This window comes from Pituophis catenifer, unplaced genomic scaffold (assembly GCF_029215685.1).
Source record: "Pituophis catenifer annectens isolate HBS135680 unplaced genomic scaffold, rPitCat1.0.hap2 SCAF_4, whole genome shotgun sequence".
NCBI lineage: Eukaryota > Metazoa > Chordata > Lepidosauria > Squamata > Colubridae > Pituophis > Pituophis catenifer.
In genome coordinates this window covers 107,403,055-107,415,487 of record NW_027256884.1, presented here as the reverse complement: position 1 = coordinate 107,415,487, position 12,433 = coordinate 107,403,055, and the positions used below count along the sequence as shown (strand labels likewise).

The 12,433-nt window shown below is 44.9% G+C and overlaps 1 protein-coding gene across 1 annotated transcript in view; it reads right to left on the bottom strand.

The window, feature by feature from the left end:
- The window catches only part of UBL3 (ubiquitin like 3), a 56,817-nt gene that overhangs the window by 17,764 nt on the left and 26,620 nt on the right, over positions 1-12,433 (bottom strand). The gene's annotated exons all lie outside the window — the stretch shown is intronic.

The window sequence follows — 12,433 nt, the reverse complement described above, 5'->3', positions numbered from 1 at the left end:
ACAGAATATTCTTCTATGAAATTATTGCTAAATTAAGAAATGGGACGCGGTGGCTCAGTGGCTAAGATGCTGAGCTTGTCCATCGAAAAGTTGGCAATTCAGCGGTTTGAATCCCTAGTGCCGCATAATGGGGTGAGCTCCCGTTACTTGTCTCAGCTTCTGCCAACCTAGCAGTTCAAAAGCATGTAAAAAATGCAAGTAGAAAAATAGGGACCACCTTTGGTGGGAAGGTAACAGCATTCCGTGCGCCTTTGGCATTTAGTCATACCGGCCACATGACCACAGAGACGTCTTTGGACTGAGCTGGCTCTTCGGCTTTGAAAAGGAGATGAGCACCACCCCCTAGAGTCAGGAACAACTAGCACATATGTGCAAGGGGAACCTTTACTTTTACCTTAAGAAATGGGCCTGGAATGCTGATGTACAATTGAGTACCACCTGCAGGGAGACAATACCCTACCTTGAAATAACGGATTACCTCTTCCAATATTTTCATCATATAGATGTTAAAAAAACAGGAGGGAGAGGACTGAGAGGACTGGTTACCAAGCTGAACTCTCTTTCCTCACAATGGCCAAGGGAAACTATTCCTAAGGAGTGAGAGCACTGTAATCCCCAACCCAGTGATAATCCAAAAGGATATTATTTTAGTTAACCCATTCCTTTGCTACTGCCATATTTCTTTTTATTTAAAAAAAAACCAGCAATACTAGGATATATCTTTTTACAAATGTACTGTATTGCATCATAATTATTTTTTTATCCATTTTAATCTATACATCCTGGGAAAATATACTAGCTGAGCCTTTGTAAGTAGACAATTACTGTCATAGGAACAGTATATTCACGGAGGGACAATAAAATTTAGAAAAACACAGGAAAGACATGATCACAGGTTAGGTTTAATGAGTTACTGTCTAAATCAAAATAGGCTGGGTCTGTGCAACTTATTAAACTATATAACATAACTACAGTGACAGGGTCAAACAATGCTTTAAATTAAAACCACCAAAGATTTTTTTCACACACTTCAGTTTTGCCATTTATACCAATTACTGCTTATAAGAATTTTTTTTAATAATGTAAATTTATAACAAAAACCATGTAATAATTTAATTAATTAAATTTATATGCCGGCCCTCTCCAAAGACTCAGGGCGGCTAGAAAGATCCATTTGAATTTTTGTGATTTCATTATCTAGACTTTTTACCTTATAACCTCATTTTAAATGGCATCCTCTCCCACCTTTCTGGTTTGCTCACTTTATCTATGAAAGTAATTTTGAAGAAAAGCCAAATAATTAATTGGGGAGAATATTGCACTAAAATGAAAATTGGGATATAGTAAAGTGCTGTGTTTGAATGAGATCAGATTTAAGTCCTTCCTCATTTACAGAACTCACTTACTTTGAGCGCGTATCTGAGCTACTTTGAGTTACTATCTCTCAGCCCAACCCACCAAATGGAACTGTTCTTATGACTATAAAATATGCCATTTTGAAGTGTTCAGAATAAAGAACAAGTACAAATGTATGATATATATAAAAATAACAGCATTATGTTATGACTTAATAAAAATTTTAAGTGACACGAGCCTATGTTGCCAACCACAAATAAAAGTGATTGGTTGCCATTACTGAAAATGCATTTTCCCCCTCTGTTCATGAAACCATTCTGGCTGTTTGCAGTTTAAAAGTAATTGCATTCCTGTAGAATTTTTACTGACATCACATATATAATGCCCCCCAACATAAACATAATAATAGTTTTTGTAAGAAAAGTAGTCAAGATAAGGTTAAAAAGATGAATTACCACAACAAAGCAGACATTTCCAGCTCCAGATATAATATTAAATGTAAACTGTGTTCAAATGCATGATGTTGAGAAGGAGTGAGAGAAAGATAGAGGCAACCTGAACTCCACATTATAGAGAATGTGCTTTTGCATAGCAGACACATTTCTAATTTTCTTTTGAAAGATTTAGAATGCCCAAAACTCATGAGATATCTGAATCTAAGTAATCTAAATGATACTGGCTATATTCCAAAAAGATGTAGCCACAGTATTATACTAAAAAATGCTAACATTTTCATTTTTTAGTATTATACTAAAAAATGCTAACATTTCAATTAGATTTTACTGTAGTCAAAATATTAGCTAATTATTTATGTTGTTTTGGGAAGCAATCTGAGCAATTCTCAAACTAGGAGAAAAATGTTCCAGGCAGTTGGCTGCATGTTAGGGTTAATGTTTATATTTTATTTATTTAAATTCATAATCCTATATGTACTTTACTATATCTAATCAATAGCTGTTCTCATGCAAGTATGTAAAATACTAAGGCATAAACATACTAATTCAATTCAAACTCAAATTGCCAATTCAAAGCCTAGTTTTAAAAAAACTTCTAATTCTAAAGCATTCTTATCTCTAGTTAAATGTTTAGGTCAGGGGTCTGCAACCTTAAACAGAGCCATTTGGACCTATTTCCCACAGAAAACAAAACACCAGGAGCCACAAAACCTGGGTGGGCATGGCCAATTCAACGTCACTCCCACCCAGTCACATGACACACCTATCTATGTTTTGTGGCTCTCAATGTTTTCTGTGGGAAATGGGTCTCTCCCTCTCCCTCTCTCTCCCTCCCATTTCTGTTTTTCTCTCCCTCTCTTCCTTTCCTTTCCTTTCCTTTCCCTTCCCCTTCTCTCTCATTTGTTTCCCTCTTTTCCCTCTCTTTCTCTCCCTCCAGCTCTCTCTCATTTCAGCCTCTTCTCTCTCAATTGTTTCTTTTTCCTCTTTCTCTCCCTCCTGCCATCATTTTCTTTTCTTTCTCTTTTTCTCCCCTTTTCTCTCATTTCTCTGCCTCTCATTTTTCTCTTTTTCCTCCCTCTTTCTTTCTCTCCCCTTCTCTCTCACATTTCCCTCTTTTCTCTCTCTCTCCCTCCAGCTCTCATTCCTCTCTACCTTCTCTCAATTGTTTGTCTTTTTCCTCTCATTCTCTCCCTCCATCATTTTCTCATTTCACTCTCTTTCTCCCCTTTTCTCTCTCTCATTTCTTTCTCTCTCTTTCATCTGTCCCTCTCCCTCCCTCTTTTTCTTTCTCCCCTTCTCTTTTTCCCTCTCTTTCTCTCCCTCCAGCTCTCTCATTTCTTTCCCCTTCTCTCTCCTCCTTCTCTCTCTCATTTGTTTCTCTCTTTCCTCTCTCATTCTCTCCCTCCATCATTTTCTCATTTCTCTTTTCTTTTTCTCCTCTTCTCCCTCCCTCTCTCTCTCTCTCTCATGCGCACGCACAAGCGGGATACCCTCCTGGGTCGGCATCATGGCAGCGGCGGCAGTGACTCCTCCTCTCCAGCTGCCGCCACTGTGCGCTCAGGTGTGTAGCTGGGAGTGCTGCATAGGAGAGCCAGAGCTCTTTCCTCTCTGCATCCGGCAGTGGCAGCTGCTCCTCCCTGTTCCCCTCCTTCCTGAGTGACACGAAGGGGACTGCGGCTGGCACTGAGCTGCCCACGAAGGACGCAGAATCACAAAAAGCAGCTGGTCACAGGCAGTGCAGAGAAAACACTAGGGGCGTTTCAGCCGTGTGGCTCTGTGAAGAGGCTCATGCCTTCTCGGGGCGGAGAGCAGGTCATGCGACCAGTTCGGGCCTGTGTCTCGAGATGGAGAGCATCGGGTCAGCAGGGACTGGGTCAAGAGGGAGCCACAAGAGAGGGGTCAAAGAGCCACATGCTGCTCTGGAGCTACAGGTTGCCGACACCCGGTTTAGGTTATAGTGTGTTATCTGGATGTTAAGAATATTTGTTTATTCTTAAACATAAAATTGAATGTTTTCTATTAATCACACAAACATGTTGTTGTATATTTGTTTAATTCCAACCGAAGTCAGCAGAAAACTTTTTCTACTTATATTCTATACCTAATCTTGAGTTCGGCCATTTAGTAAGATTGCAAGGTACAGGGGCAGAGAGCCTATGGAGATTCTCAGGCATCCAGATCAAGATTGTCCCAAAGGTCCTTTTTCAAAAGGCAACTGGACTTTCTTTGTTTTTTTCTTGAAGATGCTTCATTTCTCATCCAAGAAACATCTTCAGCTCTGACTGAATGCTGGGGAATAGAATTTACATTCCTTGCAGTCATCCGATTGTTAGCACTTTGAAGGTGGATCAACAGTGCTCTGAGAGTCATTGAGGCCCTTCGGAGTTTTTCTGTGTCCTCAGGATCACCTGAATCAGAATGCAAATAGGTGTGGAATCTTCTTGAAACTGCTGAAAGAACTGTGTTATAAACAGGTGATAGGTGGTGTCATACCCCTCCCCCTCTGTTGAGAGAAGGCTGTTCAGTTTTAACATAGATTTTTTTACCCATTTTTCAAACCAGTGATCCCCTCTGCTTTTTGAAAAATCACCTTTGGGATATCAGGGGCAGGCAACTTTTAACAATCAGTGCTACCATTTCTTTAAAAAAAGGATCATACTGTTTAAGGAAGTGATACAACAACATCATACTGTACGTGTGGGAGGATGTGATACTTTGAAAAAATAGTTCATTTTTTCATTTTTAAAATTACTTTTAAGAAATATATTAAATCAACCTGTGTAGCCTTTTTGAGTTTTTTGGTCAGGGGTCCCCAAACTTGGCAGCTTTAAGACTTGTGGATTTCAACTCCCAGAATTCTCCAGCCAGCATAGTCTTGAAGTCAATTGAGTAAAAAAGACTGACGGGGTGACGGCACTGGGGGCAGAGCCAAGGCTGCAAGAAAATTATGGGCACTCAGTTCATCCAATCAACGTAACAAGATCTCATGAGTAGGATTGCCGGCACATCAAGTCAGGAAAACGCAGGATTTAGAGAACCACATATAGCCTTCAGGCTTTTGCAAAGATATTTTTGCCATACAGTTTATTCTATATTTCTCCCATACTGCCAATATTTTGTGATTCATTCCTGGCAATACAGTATCTACTCTGGTGTCAGATGCACACTTCTAAATTCAGAATGATTTGGCTTTTACAACGACAGATGTTAATATCCCTTACCTTCAGATCATGTCTCATTTGTCTCTTTAAAAACCCAAAATATTTGACCACCTGTGTCTGTTGGGCCTTCAACAACCCAGCCAGATCTGTGGTGGTTATGAGATAAGCTCCCAAGCTGCTTCAGCCCTACTCCAAGACAAGGTGGATTGATATTTCCCAGAACTAGGTGATACTCCAGAGCAGGGGTGTCAAACACAAGGCCCGCAGGCTACATCTGGCCCGCAATGTGGTCGGATCCAGCCCATGGGGCCGTCCTGGGAGATGTAAGGGGTCAGCCTATGTCACATCAGCCCAGTCTACCCAATACAAAGAGGAAACATTGGGCCAGTGTGGCTTCAGCCCGGTCTACCCAGTGCAAAGAGAAAACATTGGGCCAGCATCACTTCAGCCCGGTCTACCCAATGCAAAGAGGAAACATGCCAGCAGTTGGGGAGTGGCATCAAACTGGCCACGCCTGTCGTTGCCCACACCCCACACAGTTGGCCACGCACACCCATCCCACCGAGGTCAATCACAACCCTGATGTAGCCCACAATGAAATTGAGTTTGACACTCCTGCTCCATAGCAATCCAATAGCAGTATCAAGCAATCACACCTATATCCCAAATGGGCACTACTTTGAGAGCGGGACTCCCAGATATCAGTGATACACACCAGGTTTGGCTCTCAACCATGAAGGAGGACTTCTTATAGCAACTGTCAGCCCTCCCAGGTAAACTACACAGGAAAAATGACTAGATGGACTAATTGTATTTATTGTAAGTACAATAAATATTAATAAACTCTTACAAGTCAGAAAGTACAAATGTGCTACCACCATTTATAACTGCTAGATCAGTTAGGGCAAGTCCTTCCTAAGTTTTTTCTCTGACTGTTAGGCCACTGGAGGCTCCTGTTTCTCTTGCAGATTGTTTGCTAGGCATCTCTTTCCCTCATTCCCCAAATCCATCTGCATATTCCATTACACCAACAAACAACAACCAGAAACCAGGTCCATTGAGGCTGGTGATCTAGTACCAGAATGAGCATCAGGGAACTTGCTGTAAGATACCAAACCGTCTTTCCCAAAAAGCAACCGGACTTCTACTGTCATCATATCTCTCACTGCTTAACCAACAGTGTATTTTTTCTTACTAATTCTCAGGTCCCTATCAATCTAGTCTTCTCCAATCTTTAAAGACCCACACTTAGGTATTGCTTGAATTCAGATGAACATGTATGCACAATGCAAGGCATTGGTGAGTAGCATTTGTAACAAGCAGTAACTTGTTAATAAAATTTTATTACTTTCAAATATTGTTATCACAAAAATAGAATCTGAGTGAAAATATGGTTTGTCTCATTATTGTGCACGTCTGAAGGAGCTGATTCTACTTTAGCAGAAATAGTAGCCCAGACATGAATGAAACAAAAAAACAAATAAGTTCTTTCACAATAGTTTTGTAAACATTCAAGCATACATATGTTTAAAATAAAAGACAAGAGCTGCCCATTCCCTGGAAAAATACTGTAATAATGATTTTTGACAGTTTTTTTACAGCTGTGCATAAATCACTGTAACCTTCTTGCCTTCCATGCATGATTCATTAACTACTGCATCACAAAAACAAACACTTTTAAACATAGTTAATTCACTGGGCCAATCAATTTCTGTTTTACAACAAACATGCAGAATTGTTTTATTGCTAATTACCAAATATCGAAGCTTTAAATGAACACAATATAATTTAGTTAGGTAGTTACAAGGCCAATAATGTCATTCAGGAACCTTACTCCTGGGCATCCATCTTCTACACCAAACTGATCTTTCTCAAACAGAACAGGAAGTTAAGTATTTTGAACCAATCATTATAAAGCAGTTGCTGAACAAGCACTTCTGGACAGAAAAAATAAAATTAATCCTTGAGGGATGCTAATTTTGAAATTAGCATTTAAAGATAACTATATAACTGAGCAAAGCCAACTAAACTACAATAATAAACATGTATTAAGAATGTAATTACACCTTATAAAGCATAAAACTAAAATCAGAGGAATGCAGTTGTTATGATAGAACTGCAAGCACTGCTAAAGTTATTTTCTCTAAAGTGCTATCTGAAACAACTGTCCAAAAATAAAAAAGAGGAAACTTTAAGAACAAGGTTTTTCTAAGAAAAATCAACGCTTTTTACTCTGTGGAATTAGTTACTAATGTTCCCTTATGGAAGAGGGAAAAAGAACTAAAAGTGTTATCAACATGAAGCATTCAATCAAAATATTTGCAACTGATACTTAGCTTAAGTCTGAGGGGGCGTGATGGCTCAGCAGTTAAAACGGTGAACTTGTCAGCTAGAGTGCTGACAGCCCAGGTTCGAGACCTGAGCTCCATGCAATGGGGTGAGCTCTTGTTACTTGCCCCAGCTCCTGTCTACCTAACAGTTCTAAAGCATGCAAAATGCAAATAGATTAACAGGTACCACTTCAATGGGAAGATAAGAGCATTCCATGCACCTTTGGCCTATAGCCATGATGGCCACATGACCACGGAAATTGTCTTAGAATAACGCTGGCTCCCTCAGCCAAGGAACGGCCCTAGGGTTGGAAACAACTGGCAGGGAAACTTTTATTTTACTTAGCTTAGTCATTCACAAACCCAATCAAATCCAATTACTTGCCGTTCTAGCTGCATCTAGCTGCATAAAAAGTGTTGAAAAATCAATGGATCGAAGATCAGAATTTTGGAAAAACTGAATACCAAGCAGATGAGCAGATTCTTCTCCCATTTCCCATCCCCGGTGGCAGAGGGCGTAGGCACTCTGAGGAGCCCATGGCCACTGGGCTTACTTTATGCCTTCCCACCTCTGGCAATAATTTCCAAGGTCATCCGGAAGATGCTGGAAGAAGAGGCTGAGCTGATTCTGATCGGCCCTCATTGGCCTCGTCGTCCCTGGTTTGCGGACCTGGTGTCTCTATCGGTGGCACATCCTTGGCGTCTTCCACCAGACAAGCGGACCCTCAGCCAAGGACCATTACTTCACCCAGAGGTCAGTTGGCTCAAATTGACCGCATGGAGGTTGAGCGGCAGATACTTCGGGCCCGCAATCTCTCTGTTGTGGCCCCGCCCTCTGAGCCTGTCCCATCGGAGGAAGAAAGCTCCGAGCATGAGGAAGAGGAGTCAGCCAGGCCTCCCTCTCCAGGCCCCTCCCCTCTGGCATTGTCTCAAGTGCCGGTCGAGGGAGAGGAGACAGCTGATTCGAATCAAAGTGATAATGAAACATCATTCCTGGACGCACGCCTCCGAAGGCGTGATAAACGTTTGCAGCAGCTTAGGAGGCGTGCTAGGGATTAGAACTGAGTCACTGGACCACACCCCAGAGACTATATAATAGAGGGTAGTGGTCAAAGGATCCTTGTGACGAACAAAGCAAAACCTTGGACAGTCACTAAAGCCTCGTCCGGAACTGCTGGGAGGAATATTATTTCTGTTTGGACTTTCTTGAACGTTCGTATCTTATCTGTCTGTTTGTGAAAATAAAGTCCCTTGGCAGACGGTGTGTCTATCGCTGCCAAGAGGGAGATAAGAACTGGGTGCGTTCCAAAGTGTTTCCTTAACCCTCGGCTGGCTGTGTTGTGTGTGTGTGGGGACGGGGACAGATCACTCTCTTCCGGAGTCATAGTCATGCTTCAGGCATCACGTCGGGCTTCCACCAACCACATTTACAACTCTACGAAATTCTTCAACGAAACCTGGTGGCCACTGTGGCGTCGACTGAACAAGTCTTGGAGTTTCTACAGACTGGTCTGACGTCAGGTTTGTCGCCCAACACTCTATGGAGACAGGTAGCTGCCCTTTCTTCTGTTCTCTCATGTGGTTCTTCAGTGCCTTTCATCAAATGCCCTCTGATCAGGCAATTCCTCAGGGGGGCTACTAACCTTCGCCCTCCCACACTGCATAGGTACCCCACCTGGGATCTTTCCAAGGTGCTCACCGCCCTGACCTGAGGTCCCTTCGAACCCCTGCGGGAGGTGGGGTTATGTTTCCTTTCCTATAAGGTGGCTTTCTTAGTGGCCATCACTTAGCCAGATATCAGAGCTGGCGGCGCTCTCTACGAGACCAGACCTCTGTATCTTCCACACGGACCGGGTGGTCCTTCGCTTGAACCCTTCATTCATCCCAAAGATTAATTCCACTTTCCATAGGGCCCAAGAGTTGATACTCCCAAGGATTTTAGGTCGAGGATTGCTCTCCAACCCCCCGAAGATTTCTGGATGATGAACAGGCGTGAGTAAAAGCCTTGTCCGAGTTGATCCTGAGGAACCAGCTCTATGGCTTGAATTTGTAAGAGTGTTGTGACTCCGACCCCTGAGCCCGTTTTATCAGAGGGAGAAGACTCCGAAAGTGAAGGAGAGGAGTTGGCAAGGCCTCCCTCTCCAGGACCCTCCTCTCTGACAATGCCTCAGGTGTCTTCCGAAAGAGAAGAGATAGGCCAGGAGCCAGGCATTTCTGAGCAGCCGCAGTTAGACAGCGACGGAGATAAGTCTTGGCTGGATCCCCGACAGTGTCGGAAAGACAAGCGCGCGCAGCAGAGAAGGAGGCGTGCCAGAAATTAAGCTGAGTCACTGGACCACACCCCACAGGGGATAAAAGGGGGTGTGGTGGCCATTCAGGCTTTGTGATGGACAAAACTGAAAGCTAGCAAGTCATTCTGCATTTCTGGAACTTTGTTATATGCTCTGCTTGGACTGATTTTTTGGACTTGACTATTCTTTGGCTTTTGTTGACTTTAATGTTTTCGGTTGGAGGAGATAAACCTCCCTTTGTAAGTAAAGACTGTTGGCAAGCAGCCACTGAGTTGCTGCCAATTCTGTTATCAAAGGAAATTCTTGTCTGCTGGTTTATTTTAACTCTTGGTCGACTGCTGGTGTGTGTGTGTGTGAGACGGGGACAGAACAAAGAGATGGTCGATCGCTGATTCTACTAGGAGCCTGTGTGACCGATCCCTTGAGAGCGGGCATCGGAGGAATCTGGTCGGGGGGATGGAGAGGAACTCCAGGGAGAGGCCGTGGGTGACCGTCTCCCTGACCCAGGCATCCGAGGTCGACGCCTCCCACTGGCTGACAAAGAGTGCCAGGCGGCCTTCGATGGGAGGGTCGAACGAGTCGTCAGCGATATCTGTGGGAGGGGCGCCCCCACCCCCCTTGAAAGGATTTGCGGCCTTGGCCTCTGGGGCCGGGGCTGAATTGTCTGTCCTGAAACCTGTCTTGTCTAGGGGAGGGAAATCTCTGAGCCCTGGAATAGGAAAAGTTGAAGGCTGATCCTCGAAAGGGGTGAAAGGAGGAAGGAGGACGGGAATCCGTCCTTCGTGATAAATTGGGAAGGATTCTTCGCTTGTCTTTGGATTCGATAAGCAAGAGCTCAAGAGGAGGTCCAAAGAGCATATTCCCCGAGTACGGGGAAGATGCCAGGTGCCACTTATTTTTGGCGGCAGCTTGCCATTGGCGAAGCCAAAGAAGGCGGCGAGAGGTGACATTGGAGCCAATGGCCTTAGCAGCAAACCTGGAGGTGTTAAGAGTGGCATCTGCCAAGTACTCCAGGGCAGCCAGAATTTTGTTCACATCCTGGTGAGCCCTGGTATCTGAAGCTGGCAAGCATCCTGTAACTGTTTTACCCACATGAGAGTGGCCCTGTTAAAGAAAGAAGCGGCTGGTGCTCCCTTAATGGCCCAAGCCGCTGCCTGATGAGCCTTGGTAAGGGAATGTTCCAGGGGCTTGTCCTCGGGCTGAAGACCTTCCTCAGGGGCCCCCGTAAGGATTGAAGGGGTTGATAAGGCAACCACTGGGGGGGGGTCCACTGCAGGAACCTGCAAAATGGAAGAAATATCAGAAGCCATGTTATAGAGACTTCTGTCCAGTGTATTTGGATTAGGACCTGAGACGGGAGCTGACCATTGGGGAGTAACCACATCCTTGAACATCCTGGGGCCTGGAATTTCCTCAGCCTGAAAGGTAGGTTCCTCAAACAAGGAGGAAGAAGGGCCCGCACCATCACCTGTAGAACTCGTCTTGGGCAGGGGAAGCCCTAGACCGGTGGTGAGTTTGACCTTGTGGAGAAGAGACCTAAAGACCTGAGGTTTGAACAGGCCAATGAAAGAAGGCTGGTCAGGTGAAAGGTCCTTATCATCCAACAAACCAGGTTCTCCTAGGTCATCTCCTGGTGCAGACCCCTAACTGGAGGAGGCCCTAGCATAAACGTGGTCCTGTGCCTGATCTAGTTCTGCAGAATCCTGAGATTGAAAGGTCCCTTGAGACCTAGCCTGGTCTGAAACCCAAGAGCTGGTTCTACGTTGCATTTCTGCAGCGATGCCTCGCTGAACCGCTTCCTGGATAAGAGCTGCTAAGTCAGGGGACTGATTGGAAGGAACCCCAGCTACAGGCGGGGGAGTATCCACTTGAGAGGCCAGATTAGCAGGAGAGGGTAAGGGATCCCCTTGTTCCTGTGTCAACAATGGATCAGGAGGAGACTTCTGTGGAGGAGAGATCACCTGAACCACAGGAAAGATATGTGCCGGTGGAGGTGAAGACTGAAGGGCCCCAAATAAATGAGTGCTGACCTCAGTCTGAGCAGTGCCCGTTGAGGCTGGATCCCCATCCAGGGAACCAGGCTGCAGGTGCAGGCTGAATGGAAGGAGTACCAGGAGATTTCTGTGGAGCAGGTGGATCAGCAGTAGGGACATTGATAGAGATGGAGTGGTGTTCCTTCCTTCCTTGTGGCGTCCTTAATGGTTTTTTCAATGACCCGTTCAAGGGTCTTATGTCTCTGGGACTCTGCCTTTTCCCAGGATTTAGAAGCCTTATGGGAAGTGGGAGGCTTTGAAGAAGCAGCTCTGCCCCGCTTTGAAGGACCCAGATCCGAGGTCCCCGTAGGCTCCGAGGCAGATTGGCTAGACGATGCCATAGGGTTCGATAAAAGGACCCAAATTGAGGCCGAGTATGCTCAAAAATGGCCGCTGGCAGGATAGTGACTAAGCAACATGGCGGCCAGCACGAGGAAACACTCAAAATGGCGGCCGCGCGAGGTCTTGATCAAAATGGAGGCCGCCCAATAAGCCTGCCCAAGGAGACTGAGAAGAAACTATTTCCTTCAGCCGCACAATCCCCTGCAAGCCACGGCTATCGGAACAGGTTTACCAATCTTGCGCTGTCCCAGCGACTTCTGTGCAGCGCTCCGGCGAAACTGTGTAATGGAGATCTTAAAACCGCTGCTGCCACTGCAAGCATGTGGGGAAGAACCCCAGGGACGCCGATTAGCGGCCCTCAGCGGTCTCTGACCGAAGCCGTTCTCGCTGGAAGGAGGCAGTTCTCTACCAGCAAAGCTGGGAGAACTGCCCAAACCGCTGAAGCAGTCTTCAGCGGTATCGGGC